Below are 20,284 nucleotides of genomic sequence, written 5' to 3'. Positions count from 1 at the left end.
CTGGAGCATGTCCAGAGGAAGGTGACCAAAAGGTGAAAGGTGTGAAAACCATGCCCTAGGAGGAGGGGCTTAGGGAGCTGGGTATGTTTAGCCTAGGGATGTCAAGATTAATGGGTGACATGATAGCCTTGTTTAAATATTTGAAAGGAGTTTATATTGCAGAAGGAGAAAGCTTGTTCTCTGCTGTGCAAGAGACTAAGGTTGCATCTACACTACAGAATTAATGCAGTTTGACATTGCTTTAACCGTCATGGCTTAATATGATAGAATTCTGGGATTTGTAGTTTTTGCAAGATATCTAGTTCTTTCTGGTGTCACAACAAACTACAAACCTCTGGATTCCATAGCATTGAGACATGGCTATTAAAGCAGTGTTAAACTGTATTAATTCTGCAGTGTAGCAGCAGCCTAGGGCAAAAAGCAATGGATTAAAATTAGAAGAAAAGAGATTACAACTAAACATTAGGAAGAATTTCCTGATGCTAAGAACTGTTTAACAGTGGAACAAACTGCCTCATCTCTTTGTCTGGAGTTATTTAAAAAGAGGTGAGATGGCCATCTGTCAGAGGTGCTTAGATTGTATATTTCTGCATAGCAGGGGGTTGGACAGAATGACCCTTATAGTCTCTTCCAACTATATGATTCTATGACTTCTAGTTCTGGTGGAAAGATAACAGCCATCATGACTAGCAACTCTGGATAGCTCTGTTCACCATGAATTTGTGCAATCCCTTCCCCTCTTAATGTCATCCAAGTTGGCAACCATCTTGTGGTAGAAAATACTACAGTCTAAGTATGCAGTATGCACATTTTCAGAAGATGATCCACTATGTGAATTTCAGTTCTAGGAGATCACCCCAGGTTTTAATTTCCATCATTTATTTCTAACGTGTGTTTCTTTTTTCTGTTTTAACTGTGGGCAACATTACTAAGACCTAAACACTATATATACTATAAACACTAAATTATCTCACATTCTGAAAGAAAACAGCACAGAAATTGTGACTGGTAACATAAAGGCTAGTGAAAGAGCATAGAGGAAAATTGTTATCAATGACAATTAACAATGGAGACTAAAGTTCTATGCATTTCTCAAGGAAAGTATTTAATCTTTCCCTCCATCTTCTTCCAGCAGTCAGACACACATGGAAATCTTGGTCTTTGATTAACCCCTGAGCTACAAGTAACCTTCATGGAGACAGCTCTACTTTCAAAAGAACCGGACTCTGTAACCTGAACCTTTCCAATTATTCATGTTCAAAGTGATGGGGGGAAAGCCAGGATGTCAGGTTCAAAGGAAGAGCTATAATTTGGAAGCAACTTCCTGTTTGGACATTCTCTTGGTTTTGATCTTGCAATGTCATGAATGGAAGGAAATTACATAGAGGAGATACTTTCTCCATCTGTGTGCCATGTCATTATTTGCAATTACATAATTTAACAAATGAGGGTCAATTGTTCACTGTGTCTGGTTTTAGAACACAGACTCCTGATACATGTGTTTCTGTGCTTATTCTTGACTAACCTGCATGTAACAATGACTGAAATCCTATATTCACTTACTTGGGAGTAAGCCCCACTGAATTCAATGGGACATATTCTTGAGTAGTCACACTGAACACAGTATACTTTGTGAACCCTATGATACACTAGTCAGAATCCATGTTTGGGGTCAGGAATATATATTTTTGAATCATGAATATGGTATGTGTTGACTTTTGAGGAATTTAATGTGCATGAATTAAAATGGTCAACAAAATATGAAAGTTAACATTAATCTCATATGAACTTATATTTTCATATCAAGCATGACCTAAAACAATATCATTCATTCCTATAATACATTAAAGTTTGATTAAAACATCTTTATTAAATTTTCACAAAAAATGGCTAAAACCTTGCAGCTGTTCAAATTTTATCAATGGGGATGCATACATTTACAAATATTCCTTATATGCCTGACACTAACTGGCAGGTGTTCTTCCCTATTCGTTGCATCTCTGCTAAGACCTGGAGATACCAAGGACTAAACCTGAGAACATTCTGCACTGAAAGCATTCCTGGATACCCAGACCTACCTGGGTTCCCTGTTTGCACTCAATGGCTGGGTTGGTGAGCATGACTTATCCATCAATGGAGCAGCACATTGGCTGCTTCTTCCTAGGAACCTTTGTGATTTCACGGGCTCCTGAAAAATGGCACAAAGAGCCAGCTAATCAGGGTTGACTGGTTGCCAAGAGCAGCGCTAGATAGGCCAACCTGACTGATGACAGCTTCAGTCAGGTCCACCTGTTCTGCATAAAACAATCATTTTGGGCTTAACACCTCATCTGGCTTTGAGCAGACTACATGTGAAAGGGATCTAGGAGTCCAAGTAGACCACAAGTTGAATGTGAGTCAACAGTGTGATGCGGCAGTTATAAAGGCCAATGCAATTTTAGGCAGCATCAATAAAAGTATAGTGTCTAGATCAAGGGAAGTAATAGTGCCACTGTATTCTGCTTTGGTCAGGTGCCACCTGGAATATTGTGTCCAGATCTGGGCACCACAATTGAGAAAGGACATTGAAAAACTGGAGCATGTCCAAAGGAGGGCGACTAAAATGGTGAATGGTCTGGAAACCATGGCATGGGACAGACCACTCCAAAAAGGTGGCCTGCCAGCGGCCTTTTTCCCTCCGGAGGGATGCTGCAACTGCCAGACCACGTGGCATCCATCCAGAGTAAAAAAAAACCCCGAAAAACAGGTTCTTTTTGTGCTGCCGGGTGGACGTAATGAGTGTATCAATGGCACACTTGTTACGTAAGTGATGCGCAGCGATGTGCAGATGCTGCGCGTTGCTTACGTTGAAATGGCAGCGCCCATGTACATGGGATGCTGCCATTAGTACGCTGCCGTGCCGTGCTAGAGATAGGGACCATGTGGTTTGTGCACAGTGCCTAACCATAAAATCGGCGCCAGCACAGCACATTTGGCTCGTCTGTTCCAGGCCCATGCCCTATGAGGAACGACTTAGGGAGCTGGGGATGTTTAGCCTGGAGAAGAGAAGGTTAAGAGGTGATATGATAGCCCTGTTTAAATATTTGAAGAGATGTCATATTGAGGAGGGAGCAAGCTTGTTTTCTGCTGCTCCAGAGACTAGGACCCAGAACAATGGATGCAAGCTGCAGGAAAAGAGATTCCACCTCAACATTAGGAGGAACTTTCTGACAGTAAGGGCAGTTCGACAGTGGAACACACTCCCTCAGAGTGTAGTGGAGTCTCCTTCCTTGGAGGTCTTTAAACAGAGGTTGGATGGCCATCTGTTGGGGGTGCTTTGATTGAGAACTCCTGCAGGGGATTGGACTGGAGGTCCTTGTGGTCTCTTCCAACTCTACAATTCTATGATTCTATGGCATGGGACAGACCACCGAAAAACGGCGGCCTGCCTGCGCGTGTTTTTCTGGCAAGCCACAGCCGCCAAACCACGTGGCTTCCCGCCGGCAGAAAAAGAACCCACAAAAAGCGGCGGGGGGGGGGGGGGTTGCATCGCCATTGTGACGCCCAAGTGCACCAATAGTGCATTCGTGACATCACAAGCACGGCGCGACGTGCAGACGCTATGCATCCATCATGTAACAGTGGTGGTGCCTGTATACACAGGGGCACCGCCATTGTTATGGCGCCGCACTATACTAGGCTTAGGTCCCCTAACCCTAGTACACTGCCAGCACAGTGCATTTGGAGCATCTGTACCGCACCAATGATTCTATGAAAGAGCAAACCAGTCTTTCTGCAGTGTTGCCAAATTGAGTGGCGAGGAAGCATGGACCACATCCCTTCTGCATACGTCTGAACTGTATTACCACCCAAGAATCATACCAGCCAAAACTGTCTGGTTTCATTTTCTAAGTGCCCAGTCAGTCTGAATCTTCTTTCACAATTTGTACAATTATCTTTGGAATGACAGGATACGTCTAGACCTTTTTATGAGAATACATGAAATTTTAATACTTCTGATGAGAAAGTTCACTGAACTGGTATCTCAGTTTATACAAACAAACTCAAAGGCAGGAGGCTGATGAGCTGATTTCTATCTACCACATGTTTGGGTGACAGGCCACAAAACAGCACCCGCTTTGAAGCTTGGGGAACAAAGACTCTTTTATTGCTTATATTAAAGACACACTTTCAAGAAGGAGCACTTCATGATCTAAAAGGCAACATATTTGATACATTAATGGTGATGTTAATCATCATTAACCCAAAGAGAATGATTTAAGCATTGGGCATAGATACTTGCAGGTGTTTTCTGTCTGTGTATCTATAGAGGGACCTTGGATTGAAACTAATTCTTAAAAAGTAACATAAGAAGAAGAGGAGGCTTTTGTTCATGTTTCCCCCACCCCCCTGTAAATCTCATCATATTTAATGTTGCACCATTACATAGCTCTTATTTTGCATAAATACATGATGATTATAGCAGTATAACCTTGGCAACACACTGTCCCTTTGAGGCAGCCTGAAATAGAACAGAAATGCAGATTATGCCATGTAATCACCCTATTGGGAGCAATATTTTATTGTGCTTTATTTCCTTTTCCATAAGATTAAATGAAAATGAAGGTAATTTGGGCTCTGGTAGAACAATAAGCATGTGAACAAGAAGAAAGTGCCAAAAAGTGCATATCTTGGTCAGAACTTTATGGAAATTGAGAGAAATAATCATTTAACACCCAGTTGCTCTGTTGGCCTCTGTAACTAAGAGCTTTATGTGCTATAGCTCCATCCTGTATAATCCTGGGATTTGTAGTTTTACAAGCTCTTTAGCTTTCTCTGCCAAAGACTGCTAGTGTCTCACAAAACTATAAATCACAGCATTTCCATAGGATGGAACCATGTCAATTAAAGTAGTGTCAAACTACATCATTTCTACAGTGTAAATGCACCCCAACAAAGAAAGATCTGAAGTGAGAACAAAACCAAAGTTAGTGGTGGTAGCCAGCATGGTATAGTGTTCTGAGCACTGGACTAGGATTCTGGAAATCAGGGTTCAAATCCCTGTTCAGCCACAAAACCAACTGGGTGACTTTGGATAAGTCACACCCTTTCAGCCTCAGAGGATGGCATTGGGAAACCCCTCTGAAGTAACTTGCCAAGAAAACTCTGTGCTAGGTCGCCTTAGAGTTGCCATAAATCAGAAATGACTTGAAGGTACATAACACATAAACAACCTCTTTCCATCCCAGTTTTTCTCCTAATTTGATAAACATTCCCAAGTGTTCTTTCTGTGTTTCCAGAAGAGAACATAGAGTCATTTTAGATATTCTTAGAGAGAGGTAGAAAGACCAAAAATGCAGGACATGCTATATTGTTAGGGAAAGTAAGGGGCAAAATGGACAGATTGAGGCCACAGCAACAACATGCTGCAGCCACTATCTGCCTTGAAGCTGGCCCAAAGGGAAAAGACCCACTTCTTTTTGGGCCAGAAAAAAGTCAGCTTTTGCTGCTCTGCCCCAGCCAAAAGCCAGCTTCAAACTGCTCCAGTGGCATATGGTGTATAAACGCTGCACTACTGGAGCGCCTTGAAGCCAGCCACATCTGGGCAGCCAGGCAGCTTCACACCGGCTTCATGGTATCATCAGAGTGTGTGGCATTTAAACATCATGCTCGGATGTCACCCAGAAGTGGGCTTTTTTGCCCATCTATTCAGGCCATAAGACAGATGCCTCAAATAGCAGATGCTGGGAGAGGAATTGATTTTGGTGAGGTGTTGGAGGAGAAATGTTACTTGTGCCATGCACCCTGTCTACATCCCCCAAAGTATGCCTGCTGCCCTCAAGTTCAGTGGAGGTCATTGTCCCATTTCTTTTCCTGAGGTTAGAGTCTATGTTAAGCACAGTCACCCTCTGCATGGAATGAGGAGAAGGCATTTTGTTTTCACCTGAGTTAGCGTAATTGTGGTGGGCCAGCAGACTGGTGTAATAAAGTCCAAAGAGAGACATTTATTTCTGAAAACTCTCTCACACACATTTGTGCATGTGCTCACATACACAGCTGGAATCTGAATTTTGGTATTGCCTTTAATCAGATCTGTAATCTGAACCACAACCATTGAAATACAACCGCTTTTGAGTTTCTGTCATTTCAGGCAGATAGAATTAAAGTGCATGCTTAATCCTGCCACTGAAATCAATGGGATTTAGAGCTCTTAACTTTGACTGGGCCATGTCCTTTATTATTAACTGAATTATATCAAAATGCAGAAAATACCCTTATCCATGAGCTTGAGATAGAACATTTTCTGAATTGAGCAACTGCCCTACTGAGGAACCAGGGAACCCCTGTTAAAAAGAAAAGTCTGAGTGAATAATATTCCTTTCTAGCTGCATTCTGTGTCAGTGAAATCCTATTCATTTATTCCTACAGAGAGCAAGTGAAAAATAACTTCAGAGTAATTCCACTGGCACAATACCAGAGTGATAATAATGTGTTACTGACATTTTCACAAGGTTTCCATCAATATTTTTTGTTACTGATAGTAAATTCTTGCACATTTATTTTAGGAGATATAGGGAGGCAACATGCAGCCATGTCAGACATGTACATGTAGGCCAGCATGTTTGACATGTGCCAATACTGCACCAGTGGAAAGTAATCTTACACACTGCCCACAGTGTAATGCACTGTACATGTATCTTCTTCATCATGCATAGCATATCAGCATTTAACCAGATTTTTTTTCTTTTGAAAAAATACATGTAGCCAGCTTGAAACAACCAGGTCCTCTTTCCCAGGCATTGCTAAGAAAATGGTGTTTTACACCTTCATGTCCTGTTCATAAGGGACAACAGCTGGCATCCTGTTCATACACTATGATGCTGCAAGACTGCCTTATGACATTGCAACTCACTTTTTTTTGTCATTGTGTAGTTAGGAATTCCAATCACAAAATGATCAAAAGCACTCCCCAAACCCAGCTTGCAAGCTGAGCAGTCCCCATCCCAACATGGTTATTTCCATGTTGCTGGAGAGCAGAGGGATTAGTGGCCACACATCCAACTATTTTTCTATAGCTGGACATTATACAAGGATGCTATTTGCAGGGATGTCCCATGGACCCTGGGAGGTCCCTTCTGGTGCCTGTCACAGTATGTTCAGCTAAAGGTAAATAGCTGGATGCATCACTGCTAATTCTTTTCTCTGGCAACCCTGAAAGAAATGTGCTGGGGTGACTATGTAGCGTACAAAGAAGGTTTCAGGGAAGAGCATCAGGACACACAGCAACAATTAATCCGTTTAAACACCACTTAGGTTGTGCACCATTTAACAAACAGAAATAGAAGTACTATATTTCAAAACCAGATGTGAAATTATGCCATCTTCCTCTTTTCTTTTTCTTTTATGTCTATCATTTATTTTGGGCTGGTTTGTTTGTTTGTTTTTGGCCAGTGTGTAGTTCCTGGAAGGTCTCAAGGGTGGAAAATTAGGACTTGCCACAGTTGCCCACCTTTTGTCTAATAGTCGAGTCACCCCTGGACATAGTAGTTCCAACATTCAGTGGCTGTAGCTTCTAGTGTACCTTATGCATATTCTGAGGATACAAGAATCAATTCAGCACTCCAAGAAGACAATGTACAGTGCCTTGAATAGGAAATAGGAGCGGGTAAAATACTTGAAGCTAGAATCTTGCAACTTGGGAAGCACGCACTTCACCCATCACTGGATGGTGCTCATATTCCTTGTCACAGAATGAGTGCTTCATTAACATGTAAACCCATTAATCTCATAGTTGGCATATGAATTCCCACTTGATTTGAACATCTGCCTGGAAGGCGCATCTCTAATTAGAACAGACATGTTATTCCACGATTAAAATAAATATCAAAACACATTTCTGCTTCTTCCAGTTAGCTTTTCCGCATACTACTGTAGCTGAAATAATCATGGCTAAAGCTTGTCAACTCTCAATGGTGCTAAGATTTCATTAAGAGAGGGGCAATGCAACAGAGTAATTCAATACACATTTATGGGATAAATGTCCACAGGGTTTTATTACTGTCAGATCACGAAGAAAACCAAACAAGCTTCTTGAACTGCAGTTTCCCACACTTTAAAATCCAAATATCTTCAAGTTAACTAACTTCTGTCAAATGCTAATTTGTTAAGCATTTTAAAAAATTTACAAAGTCACTAAAAACAAATCACCAGCTTAATGTGTGTCACATCTCAGTATTTGCATGTCTTAATGCCTGAAAATGACAAGTGCAAGCTAGTATATCACTTGTTTCATATGGACACAGGAAGCTATAATTTAAGATTCAAACCCAGGGGCTTGGTTGAGAATCATGCTTCTCACTTCTTTGAGTCATAAGAAATTCAGGGGCATTGCTGAATTCCCCAAATCAAGCCTTGATTTTGCCATTTTATATATCATTTTACTACACCACTGTATCCAAAGGGAATTGAACATCCTCAGATATTGGTATCCATGGAGAATCCTGGAACCAAACCCCAGCAGAGATCAAGGGCCCACTGTATATGCAAACAGACCCTGTTGGAAGCAAGCTAGTAGGATCCTATAAACAGACAGCATCAGAACTGTAACCTACACTCAAGCCTTTAGACCACAGTCTGTGGGACATGCTGTCTCAGGGATTTGGGGACTTGCAGTCCAAAAAGACATCTACCGAAAGACTGCTTTCTGCTTAGTTAGGTGGTGCCTTAAATTCAAACAAACATAGACAGCCACATATAACACAAGCAGCTTTTCTTTAAAAAGTCAGATGAATTATAGACTTGGGTACTGATGCAATTTTTGCTTTAGCTATCCATTCAGTTATTAAATTTATATCACCCCCTTTGTGGTACAAATGTCAAGGCAATGATAATACGGAAATTAAAACTGACAATCAAAACATTTCTCCAATAGGCAACAACAGCACCCAACCAGTTTAAAAAGCCATTATCTTTAACCCAATTTATATGCCAAAGACCTATGCCAAAGACAATTTAGCAAGCCCAGTTTTCTGCAGTGGTGTTACCTGTAATATGGAACACCACTTTCAGTTGCTTGCTAGCAACAATTCCATGGTCTACATGGGCCTACTCCAGTGAACACACACATCTGGGACTTAGATCAACCATTCTGCCACTGATAGTCTTTCAGCTTCAAGGCTGTGGTGAAAGTGGAAGTAACCACAACATAGAATACAAGCCCATACTTGGATTATCTACAAAACTGAATATGTTAAAGGTAATACTCCTTAAGGGATACATATTTTCAGCATTTTGGAGCTTGCCTGAGCATGAAAAGACCATAACACATCATGTAATATATGAACACATTTTGCTGTTGTTTATTTGAATGTGGCAGAAAACAAAAGTGATATATTTGTCCACCTCTACATCTGAGGTGCCCCTTTTGTTGGTGCCACACTTGTACAACCATTACACTTTCCTGGAGGTTGTTCCGATTCTTGTGGCAGTTGCATCTCTGTTAGCTAACCATTCTCAGAGGTGAATAGTAACACCGAATTCTTCAAAAAGGAAACAAATAAAACATGCCCTAAGCTGAACCCTCAGACAAGGTGAAATCAATCACAGTAGCATTAAGCAATGTAGAATGGACTCTCTAAAATTCAAGCAGGGTCACTTGATTGGCAGGCAACCAAGCTTGCTATATCTTTATTTCATCCATTTATACCCAGCCTTCCCCATGGACTTGGTGTGGCATACAACCCAAGGCAGTGCCCAAGTGGATTCCCAGTCTCCTAATCAGGCACCAACCATGCCCATTGCCTTTGCATGAGGAAAGTATCATATGCCACCAAGATATGTCTTGAGGTTCCTAAAAACTCAGCAGATGGTCTTGATGCAGGAATAGCGGGAACACAATTACACACTTGCACACTGACACATGGAAATGTGCCTATTTCTATTGCAGCATTTTCTGCCTGATCAAGATTTTAATTGAGAAAGCACTCATTTGAAATAATTTGTTTGTCACTGGTGAAATGCACAGACCACATGGGTTGTTTTCCTCATTGCCCACTAACTATGAGTAAACCTCCTCCTCACACCTACCCTGCCCCCAGTCCTAAACAAGGATGCAGTCCAGCCACCTGCACACTTCTCAATGAACTAATTGATATAGACAGCTGCAACTTGTTAGTCAACTAATGCAATCATCAAGGAATATAAATAGTGGATGCCCTGTTGTAAATGACAGGCAAAATTTTGCATTCTTGTTAAATGACATGTTTGACTTCTTCTGTAGCACACGCTTATACAAGGTGGGGAAAACAGTTTAGGGGTTGGAAATACTGCATCATCTGCATATGAGTCAATAGAAGATCAGAATGGAAGCCTGGGAGAGGGCATAGACTCTGTCACCATATACATAATAAAGTATATAAAAACAGCTCTGTTTGACAGATCAAAGGGATGTCTAGTCCAGCATCTCATTTTTCATAATTTCCAACTATATGCTTCTGAAAAGCTCTAGAGAAGGACATGGGACCAATAACTCTCTCTGACTGTGGTTCCTCAGTAAACGATACTCATTTACTTCTTCTTTACTTTTTCAGCTCGGAATATAAGGATCTGTGGGTGGAGGTGACTAATGCCTGTGAGGTGTCATGGACAGATTATTTTCTTGTCAGAGCTACACCCCGTCCCTGCAGGGGTGAAGGACCTATTAAAGTCATGCACCCTTGAAGGCTAATGGGTCCCTTCAGATTCGAAGATACCTTGGCTGTTGCGCTGGTTGATAAATGGAACCACAATCTAACCATTCGCCCCCAAATATCCTTTCTGGCCCATTTATAAACAAGCTCCTTGGTGTACAGAGACCCTCAGAGAACTGAAATAGGAAGGACGATGACTAGAGTGCAGATGGCAGAAAAGTCGACTTCTAGGCAACAAGACACGACATAGAGAATACCTTTCTTTCTATAAAGTGGTAATTCTCACAGCAAAGAAAGCTTTCATTTCTGCACAAATCGCATCTGTGAATTCACAGCCAGGTGATCTATTCAGGGTGGTGAGAGGTCTAACTCAGGCACCCTCCTCCATGAAACTGACCTTAGAAGCTTCATTAGCTCACTGTGGCAATTTTAATAATCATTTTGCAAATAAAAACTCTTGCATTTTTGCAGATAAAATCTCTCTCATACGTGCTGACTTAAAGGCCTACTTAAACGTGTTACTTCCTTGGCCCTGCTCCTAGCCTTTAGAAATTTGTGCAGATTACTTGCTATATAGCATTGCTGTAGAAATTGCCGCCGAACCCATCAATAAGGATCAGGAGAAGCAAATCACCCCCCCCTTCCAAAATGTGAGTGCTCTCCTCTAATGAAACTCTGTGCCTCTCCTGTAATCCTGGTGGGGGCGGGGACTGTTCTTATTTGTGTGCAATTTGGCAGGCATAATCTCTTTCTAAGGGGTTACTATGCATTGAAATGTTATTTATATATTTTTATATATTTTTTTAAAAAAATAGAAAAAATAAACAGAAACTCCAACCAAATATACAGACAGTCTAAACAACAATATACAAAAACCACATACATACATGTCAAAATTCATCTAATTTATACAAAATTGCCATCACTCTTGAAAAACTAAATGCATTTTACCATATCATCTCTAATTAATATCTGTTTCTTCTTCCTTTCACCCCTTCTCTCTTCCTCCACTACTTCTTATTGCATTCAACCTCGTTTTCTCTCTTTCCTCTCCTTTTCTTCCTTTTCTTTTCTTCCATTCTCTCTTCTATCTTCTTCTCCAACAACCTGCTTTGACTTGCTTTCTTAAACTCCATCCCCAACTTCTTTCTACGCTACTTCTTCTCTTTGAACTTAACAATTTACCATCTTTCTCTATATTACAGTCAGATAACATACCCATACCTTCTTCTATGTACTTTACCCTCATCTATCTTTCCTCTTCCAATTCCTTTCTATTCATATCCATAACATTTCCAATGGGAGGAGAGGAACGGAAGAGATGGGAGAAAGGGGGAAGGTACAAACCCACCAGCACAGACCAACACAAACACAGACACAGTTCCATCATTCATACAGCTTAAACTTCCAACTGGTTATTCATTGGAAAGCTGTTCTATAACCTCCACTGACTTTTCCTAAACCTTTCCCTATAATGTCATAATAAATATAAATTCATTAACATAATTTTCCCTTCTTTGTCTTCATCTATCCTATAAATCTTTAATTCCCACTCTTATCCTTGAAATTATACACCGCTCCATCAATTATTCCAGAATTTGATTTACTTAAACCAAAAATCGTTATCTCTCCCCACTGCTCTTTTAAATATTCTATTACCTTATCCCATTCTTTGTAAAAGTTTCCTAAGCTATTATCTCTCATGAGTTGGGTAAGTTTATCATCTTCCAAAATGTCATAAAATTTCCACATCCAATCCTTCTTTGTAGGTATCAGGTCTTTATTCCAATTTTGGGCATATGTAATTCTGGCTACAATGATCAGGTAAAATAAGACTTTCCCATATTTTTCCCCAATTCATCAACCAGTATTCCTAATAAAAAAGATCCAGGTTTTAAATCCATTTCAATACCTAACATATCATTGATCATCTTATTAATCATCTTCCAAAATTTTGTTGCCTCTCCACATTTCCACCAGCAATGGAAGAAAGTCCCTGGTGAGTTCTTACATTTCCAACAGTTATTTGTAGTGTTTTTATAGATTTTTGCTATCCTATCCGGTGACATGTACCATCTGTAGAATAGTTTGTACTAGTTTTCTCTTATGTTCTGTGACAGAGTATATTTTAGTCCTTTATTCCAGACTTTGTGCCATTGTTCTAGTTTGATGGGATGTCCAATATCAATGGCCCATTTTATCATAACCTCTTTTACCACTTCATCCTCTATCTGGATTTCCAGTAATTTTCCATATATTGTCCCAATCATTTTTTCCTTTCTCCCAAACAAAGTTTGTTCTAACTCTGTCTTGTTTTCAGCTGTTCCCTGATGGTTTAAATCAGTCTTTGCTTTCTCTTGAAGTTGTTTGTATTGAAACCATCCTAATTCAAATCCTTTATCTTCTAAGCATTCCCGTTTTACTAATTTATATACCCCTGCCTTCTTCTCAATCATATCTTTGTACGTACACCATTTCCTTTCCTTATCCATCGTATTTTTAAAAAACGCCTCCTGTGGTGATAACCACAGGGGGATTTTTTCCATTATTCTGTTCTTATATTTTTTCCAAATTTTTAGGAGACTTTTCCTTATGCAGTGATAGTTAAAAGCCTGATTATCCTTTCCTTTATCTTTGTCATTCCATGCAAGCCAAAATTGATTCCTTCTCCCTCTAATTCTAGTAGTCTTTTATTCTCTAGTTTTAACCATTCTGTTAACCATTTAAGGCCACAGGCTTCAAAGTATAAACTCAAATCTGGTAGTGCTAGTCCCCCTTGCATCCTGAAGAGTTTTTAATCTAATCCTAGGCTTTTTACCCTGCCAGATAAATTTTGTGATCTCTCTATGCCAAATTAAAAAAGGTTTTTTATTACCAATAATCGGTAACATCTGGAATAGATGTAAAATTTTAGGTAATATTGCCATTTTAATTGTTGAAATTCTCCCTAAGAGTGGAAGTTTCAGGTTATTCCATTTAATTAAATCTTTTTGGATTTCTTTCCAAGTTTTATTATAGTTGTTTTTGAACAATTCTATTGGCTTCTTTGTAACATAGATACCTAAATACCTGACCTTTTTCTTTATCTCAATCCCAGATATTTCTTGAATTTCCTTTTCCTCTTTCGGATTTATATTTTTGGTAATTAATGCCAATTTTAATCTATTAATTTTACACCCTGTCAAATCTCTGAATTCATTCATTATTTCCATCAAAGTTCCTATATTTTTAGTTGGATTTTCCAAATTTACTACCAGATCATCAGCGGTGTGTGTACAGCTACTATGTATGCCTGTTAGATGCAGGCAAACTGCATTGGCTTTAAAATAAGCTGATTTGATCTAAAATTAATTTCAGTTTGATAAATTCTCAACTCCACAATTCCACTTGTCCCCGCACAATAATCTACTTCCACTCCATTCCCAACCCCCTTCATCCATTGAGCTGAGGCACCAGCAGAAGCATTCTTGCTGCAAAAAGAGAAGAAAAAAGGGGGTTATATTTTTCTTTTCATTTCCCTCTCCAGCACTGTGGTAGCATGCCAGGATATCATGTCAGCTGGGGGGAACTCCAGTGGCCATTGGAACTGCAGTTTTGGATTTAATGGCTTGGTATGGGTAAAGATGGGATTCTTCTCCAACGCAGATTTTTAGTACAGGCCACAGAAAGATAGGGATGGCTCATCATGATGTTTGCTTCTTCATTGAGGCTAATGTTAGCGTCAGGTTGGAATCACTGCCACTTCAGGTGCCTGTTAGCTTATTGGCATCTCACTGACACTGCAAGTGCCTGTTGACATCAGCAGTTCCATTAAGGACACCATTCAAAATTATCCTGAAAATGTGCAAATGATTTCAGTGATTCGTATTCCTCTTCTCCTTCCTCTTTCCCTTCCTTTCTTCCTTCCTGGCTAATAAAGCTCTTTGACTCTGTACGCAATCATGATCATCCTACTATGGAAGCAATTAGAATTCCAGTGGTGGTTTTGTTACACTGAAACTGTTGTGTTTACTGTCAGTGCTTCTGTTCTTGTTATAGATCTTGTACACCTAATCTAGATGTTATAGATTAGGTTTGATCATTTTTATTGATGGTTTTCATTTAGTGTTATCTAGGACAGGGTTTTACTTGTGCTTTGTGCATTGCAAACTAGCTTGAGTTACCTCAAAGGAACAGAGAGGTGTGATATTTTGATAAATAAATCAAAACATACTGAAGAACACATCATTGTGAAATAAAAAGACATAATGGCATCCAGTACCACCTTTGAGATTAACTGGGAAAAAGACATTTCCAGCAGAGGGTTTTCTGAACTCAGTCAACTCTTTGAGACACATGGAGTAATTCTTCTCCTTGGAAAGGTTATACTAGAAATTTTTTTTCTCCTCTTTAGTCTGAAAGATCATAGAATCCAGTCCAACCCCCTGCCATGCAGGAACTCTCAATCAAAGCATCCATGGAGATGGAATCAGAGCGAAATGTAATGCACAAAATGCCAGTGGCAGGTAAAAAGACTTATTTTGTGCTTTCAGGTTTTTTCAAACTGATGAGGGTTGGGCTTTCAAAATGTTATGCAATTCAAATCTTATGGTTTGTATGTACTTCTTAATACATTTGAATGCATAATATTTTTAACGTTTAACATTGTCTAATTGTTTTTTACACTTTATTCCTTTTAAATGCTTCTGTATTTTTAAAGATTTATACCATTTTAAATTTGCTGTTAACTGGCTCGAGACCCTATATCAGGAGAAAGGCAGGAGAAAAATAAATAAGTAAAATAAGCCATGGATGGTTGAACCACAGAAGTTGTAGCTGCAGAGGGCCATCTGTATTACCATTTTATTTCATTTGAGAGCTGGGGTAGTTGCTTTTTTTTAGGTCTGTGGAGGCCTAGGACTGTTGTGGTGATGCTACTGGATTCCTTGATGTCTTTTTAGACTAAAATAGACAGTGTTAGGGAATCTTGGGAATTGTAGTTTATTGTTGCACCAGAGCTCTCTGACAGAGAAAGCTAACTGTCTCACAAAATTGCAGTTCCCAAAATTCTCTAACATTGAGCCAGGACAGTTAAAATGGTCTCATACTGGATTATTTCTGCAGTGTGTTTTGGACCTATCTTTTCCAAACTCTGGCAGTATGTGAAGAGTCTGGACTGCTGCCTGAGAAACCTAGGTCTCAGAATCATGCTGCTAGTTCCTGACCCAGACTTAGTGCCTCATGTTTTAAAATATCTTAAGTGGGAGCACATTTCTGTAGGAATAGTGTCTTCTCTCCCATGGCAATGCTCCTGTAGCATGCATGACCCCATGTCTGCTTCATAGGAGGCAAGGGAGAAAGACAGGTGAATACTACATTCTTGTCAGGCCTTCAGTCTGCATAAATTGTAAGTAACCATCAGAACCATACTTTCCAAAAGGTATTCTAAGCAACTGAGGGGTTTGCTCAGTAGTTTATTACTTTCATGACTTAACATGTTAATAATGTGACTATTAGTTGTCAGTAATCAAAAACAGTTGAGTTTACTTAGCCTGAAAAGAGCTCTGTTTGTTTCAACATCAGATATAACAAGACTGGGCTTGCATATCTTTTAAGATATATTAGTGGCTCTAAGTGGAAGCTCGTATTGAAATGCCACAATGATGGACATGATAAATAAAGCCCCTAGCAACCTTAAGTACTACAAGATTCAGGACAAGGAGAAATAAATGGAAAATTGCCACTCTCAAGGAGGATTTTCAATTTTCACTTGCCTCTCATAAGCAATTGAATCAGAGCACATTTTAACGGCATATTCCACTTTCTGCCATTTGATTTTTATTTTTTGGATCCATGTCATTGAATCTCTTGTTTGTAACAAAATGAGGTATCACTTACCTCATTTTCTGACTGAGCTTTTAAAATGAATTTGTACACTGTGAGCTTTTCTTTTAAATAAGTACTGACCAATGATGGCCAGTGTATACAGTCCATGGTGGTCCAGACAATGGAAGCATTGCCTGGCATCCTGTTAGTCAGTTACAATGTCCTGTGTTACACGTAGGATATCTTAACTGCTTTGTATTCTCATTTGCAATTATGGTACTATTGCGATGATTGCAAATCACCTTAAAACCCACCTTAAAAGCCAGACAGATCAATGTTCTGGTGATGATTGGGGCACTGCGGGATGATATAACTGGCCCTTTCCCACAAGTGAGCGAGGCTGCAAGGAGCAGATGCAGAGGGACCTGTCACAACTCTTCATCACAGCATTGCTCAATGGCAGGAGCCACCTGGTCACATCATTGAACCATGCCCTGCTCACTAGCAGAACTGACCTCCCTCACTCCAGACAGCTGACTACCTTTTAAGATTGGTTTCAGGGGTATTCTGGGAGTTGTTATTGCTCAAAAAGCCACCTCCCCAACACTACCAGGTGATTCTACAGAATTTTATTTATGAAAAATGTGTTCACAGTGTCACTGGAGAGGGGGGAAATGTGGGCGGCAGGGGGGATATCATTCATTTCCATGGCTGGTATCCTGGTTGTGAATCATGATGGTATAGGTCAGACTCATCCTATTGCAACTGATTTTTTTTTTGGACATTGCAGAGATCTGATTTCTTTTCTGACCAGAAAATGGCTCCTCCAAAACCTCCCTTGTAAGCGTGCAGCCCTGTGCCAACACGAACATTTCTGTGTTGTTGGACAATAGGGTGGGATGAGTGAGGATGCATCCAACTATTTTCCTCTAGTTTGACATAGTGCAAAGAGGTCATCTGCAAGGATGTTCTGAGTACTCCCAGAGGTCTCTGCAGATGTCTATCATACTGGGATTAACTACAGGAAAATAGCTGGATGCATCTCCATTCATCCCTCCCCACTTACGAACTCAGAAATGGTCACATTGGTGGAAAAGTGCTGCACTGTTTACAAAGTGAGTTAGAGGAGGTATGGTGATATAACTATTTGATAGACATGCATATCCCAATCCTGGCTCACATGTGTTTTTGTTTTTTAAAAAAATGTATACAATATGTATGATCTATATAAATATATGTATCTGCATGTAATAGTGTACCTGAGTAAATATACTTGGTAGTGGTGTTGTGATTTGTGCACTGAAATATGACTGTGGAGACCAGGATTCAAATGCCTACTCAAACACTGAAACTTGCTAAGTGACCTTAAGCAAGTCACACTCTCTGAGCCTTACAGGAAAGAAGTGGTGTCACTAGAGTTGGTGTCACCTGATGTGGTAACTCATGGTGTCAAACCCCCCCCCCCATTGACCTTCTCCCATACCACACTCATACAGAACCCTTTGTAGTGTTTTTGTACTAATTTACCCATAAATAGTAATTTCCATATATCACTGAATGTAATGGTAACAGTTGTGACATAAACAACTAGCAAAATTAAAATTATACCTTTAACTTACAATATCATACACACAGAATAAATACGTTTATGTATGCACAGTTTCATGTGGTTAAAGTAAAAATTTGGTAAAATGTGACATTTTAAAATAAAAGTTTTAAAATATTTTTAAAAATTAATTAATTTTTGAAATTTTGAAATTTTATTTTACAAAAACCTGGGCTCCCTCCTTTCTCCTCCAACTGAGTCTCTCCCCAGTCACACCATCTCTTTAGCATTTTAAAGAGATACAGGCAGATCCTACAGCTCATTTCTGCCCAAATGCAGATATTTGAAGAGCAGTGGTGTTACTCCCCTTCCACACACTTAGGGTGTTACCTGGTGTGGTCCGCACCTTCTCACACTCCCCCTAGTGATGCCACTGCAGGAAGATTATAAACAGATCTTACCAATACAATCCTGTGGTAGGGTTGCCATAAGTTGGAAATGACTTGAGAGCACGCGACAATGTTGTTTTATATTAATTTATTTTTTGTTGCTTGTTTTTTTAAAAATGTGCTCCAGGTCTTTAACCACTAGACTCTCCAGACCAGCTTTCAACCCTATAAAATTCTTAAAATAATAAACCATTCAGAGATTATATAATAAAACTGAAAAATTCCACCTTTGTGGGAGTGATCGAATGAGCCACAAAGACAAGAGACTTCACTCCAGCATTTTTCAACACAGTGAATTCCCTTAGCACAATGAGAAATGGCTAACGTCTGACACTTACACTGCCAACCTTCCTTTGCTCACTGTTACCAGCCAAACAGGGACAGCTGGTGGTTTCAATGTCAGTGAGGTGGTGAAGTGCTTCATGTTCTAATCTGAATTTTAGAGGAGCTATCCAAGATGCTGAATCAATTTTGGAGATAGAGTTCAGCATTTTGGATTGCTTCTTTAAAATCTAGTGTAAAACTGAGAATGGTTCCACAGCTCCAGTGACATCAGAGCCACAAGCCAAGATGAAGATTCAAGTGCAGATATTATAGGCCTTATCTCTCTAAGAATCACAAAATCATAGAATCACAGAGTTGGAAGAGACTACAAGGGCCACACAGTCCAAACCCCTGCCACTCCGGAATAAACAATCTTGTCAGGTAGACTACAGAATATCAACCTGAATCCTGTCAGGTTGACTACAGCCTGTAACAAAGTATCAATCAAAGCTTAATATTGTGTCATCATAGCACTAGTCAGAACCATGTAGTCCTTCAGAACAAAAGTGAATGAGTCCAGTTTGAAATGTCTTGCAAATTGTTCACAACAAGTTAACTAGGGCTGCCGTTTCACACCTGGCAAGGCAAAATATAGTAAGTCTTGAACTTCACTGTTCAACATTAAGACACAAAGAAGGCAAATGAGTGTGTTTTCGTCCCACTGTTGCTGGCATAGAATTAGCCTTGTTATGATCGTTTGGTTGGATTTATTATTCATTTAATCCATTATCTGTCCATTGTGCTCTGCTCCTAAAAAAGTGAAAGTGTACATTGGATTTTATGAAGATGCTTTGGAGCAATTTTATCAACTGGAGAAATTTTGTTTCAGACCTGGTCAAGATTTCTTAAGGACCATCAGCTGGCACAGCAGGAAACTTCCAGACAGAAATCAAGAATCCCTCTGAATCCATCATTCTCTTGATGAAACCATCTCAACATGTTCCCCATACTTGCAGAAAGTAGGAATAGCAGGTAGGCAAAACCTGACCTGGTAACAACATAGCTACTTTTAGCTTATATGACAATAGGTCACATCCCTCCTACATGTGCATGAGTTCCACTGTTGGTAATATAACCTTATGTGAACTTTTGGACAAAACTGCTAGGTGAGACAGACCTCCTAAAGGCCTGTGAAACACCAAAATCACATCCAAGGCCACCTTCAGCATGTCAATAGGTAGGGAGTACATAGAGGAAAGTATCCTAATAAAGTTCCCATTCTTTCTCAAGAGCCCAGCCATGTAAATTAGGGATTGTCCCTTATTTCATTCTTGCATGCAAGAATAAATAATTCCAAATGTTTTCTCCCATCTAAGTGATATTACAAGTGTTTTGCACATTTTCAACTATTTCTTGCGCTTTTTCTTGTTAAATTTGTAGGGTAAAGATGTGTAAAGAAAACTAGGGTAGAGGATCCACTTTGGATAGTTTGAATTTTAAATGAGCTATCCAAAGTGCTGAACCTATTTTGATGATAGGAATCAGTACCTAGA

The sequence above is a fragment of the Sceloporus occidentalis genome, unplaced genomic scaffold, assembly GCF_023333645.1.
Source record: "Sceloporus occidentalis isolate IW3139 unplaced genomic scaffold, rSceOcc1.0.p SCAF_6, whole genome shotgun sequence".
NCBI lineage: Eukaryota > Metazoa > Chordata > Lepidosauria > Squamata > Phrynosomatidae > Sceloporus > Sceloporus occidentalis.
The sequence above is the reverse complement of the archived record's forward strand: the minus strand, read 5'-3'. Positions refer to the sequence as shown.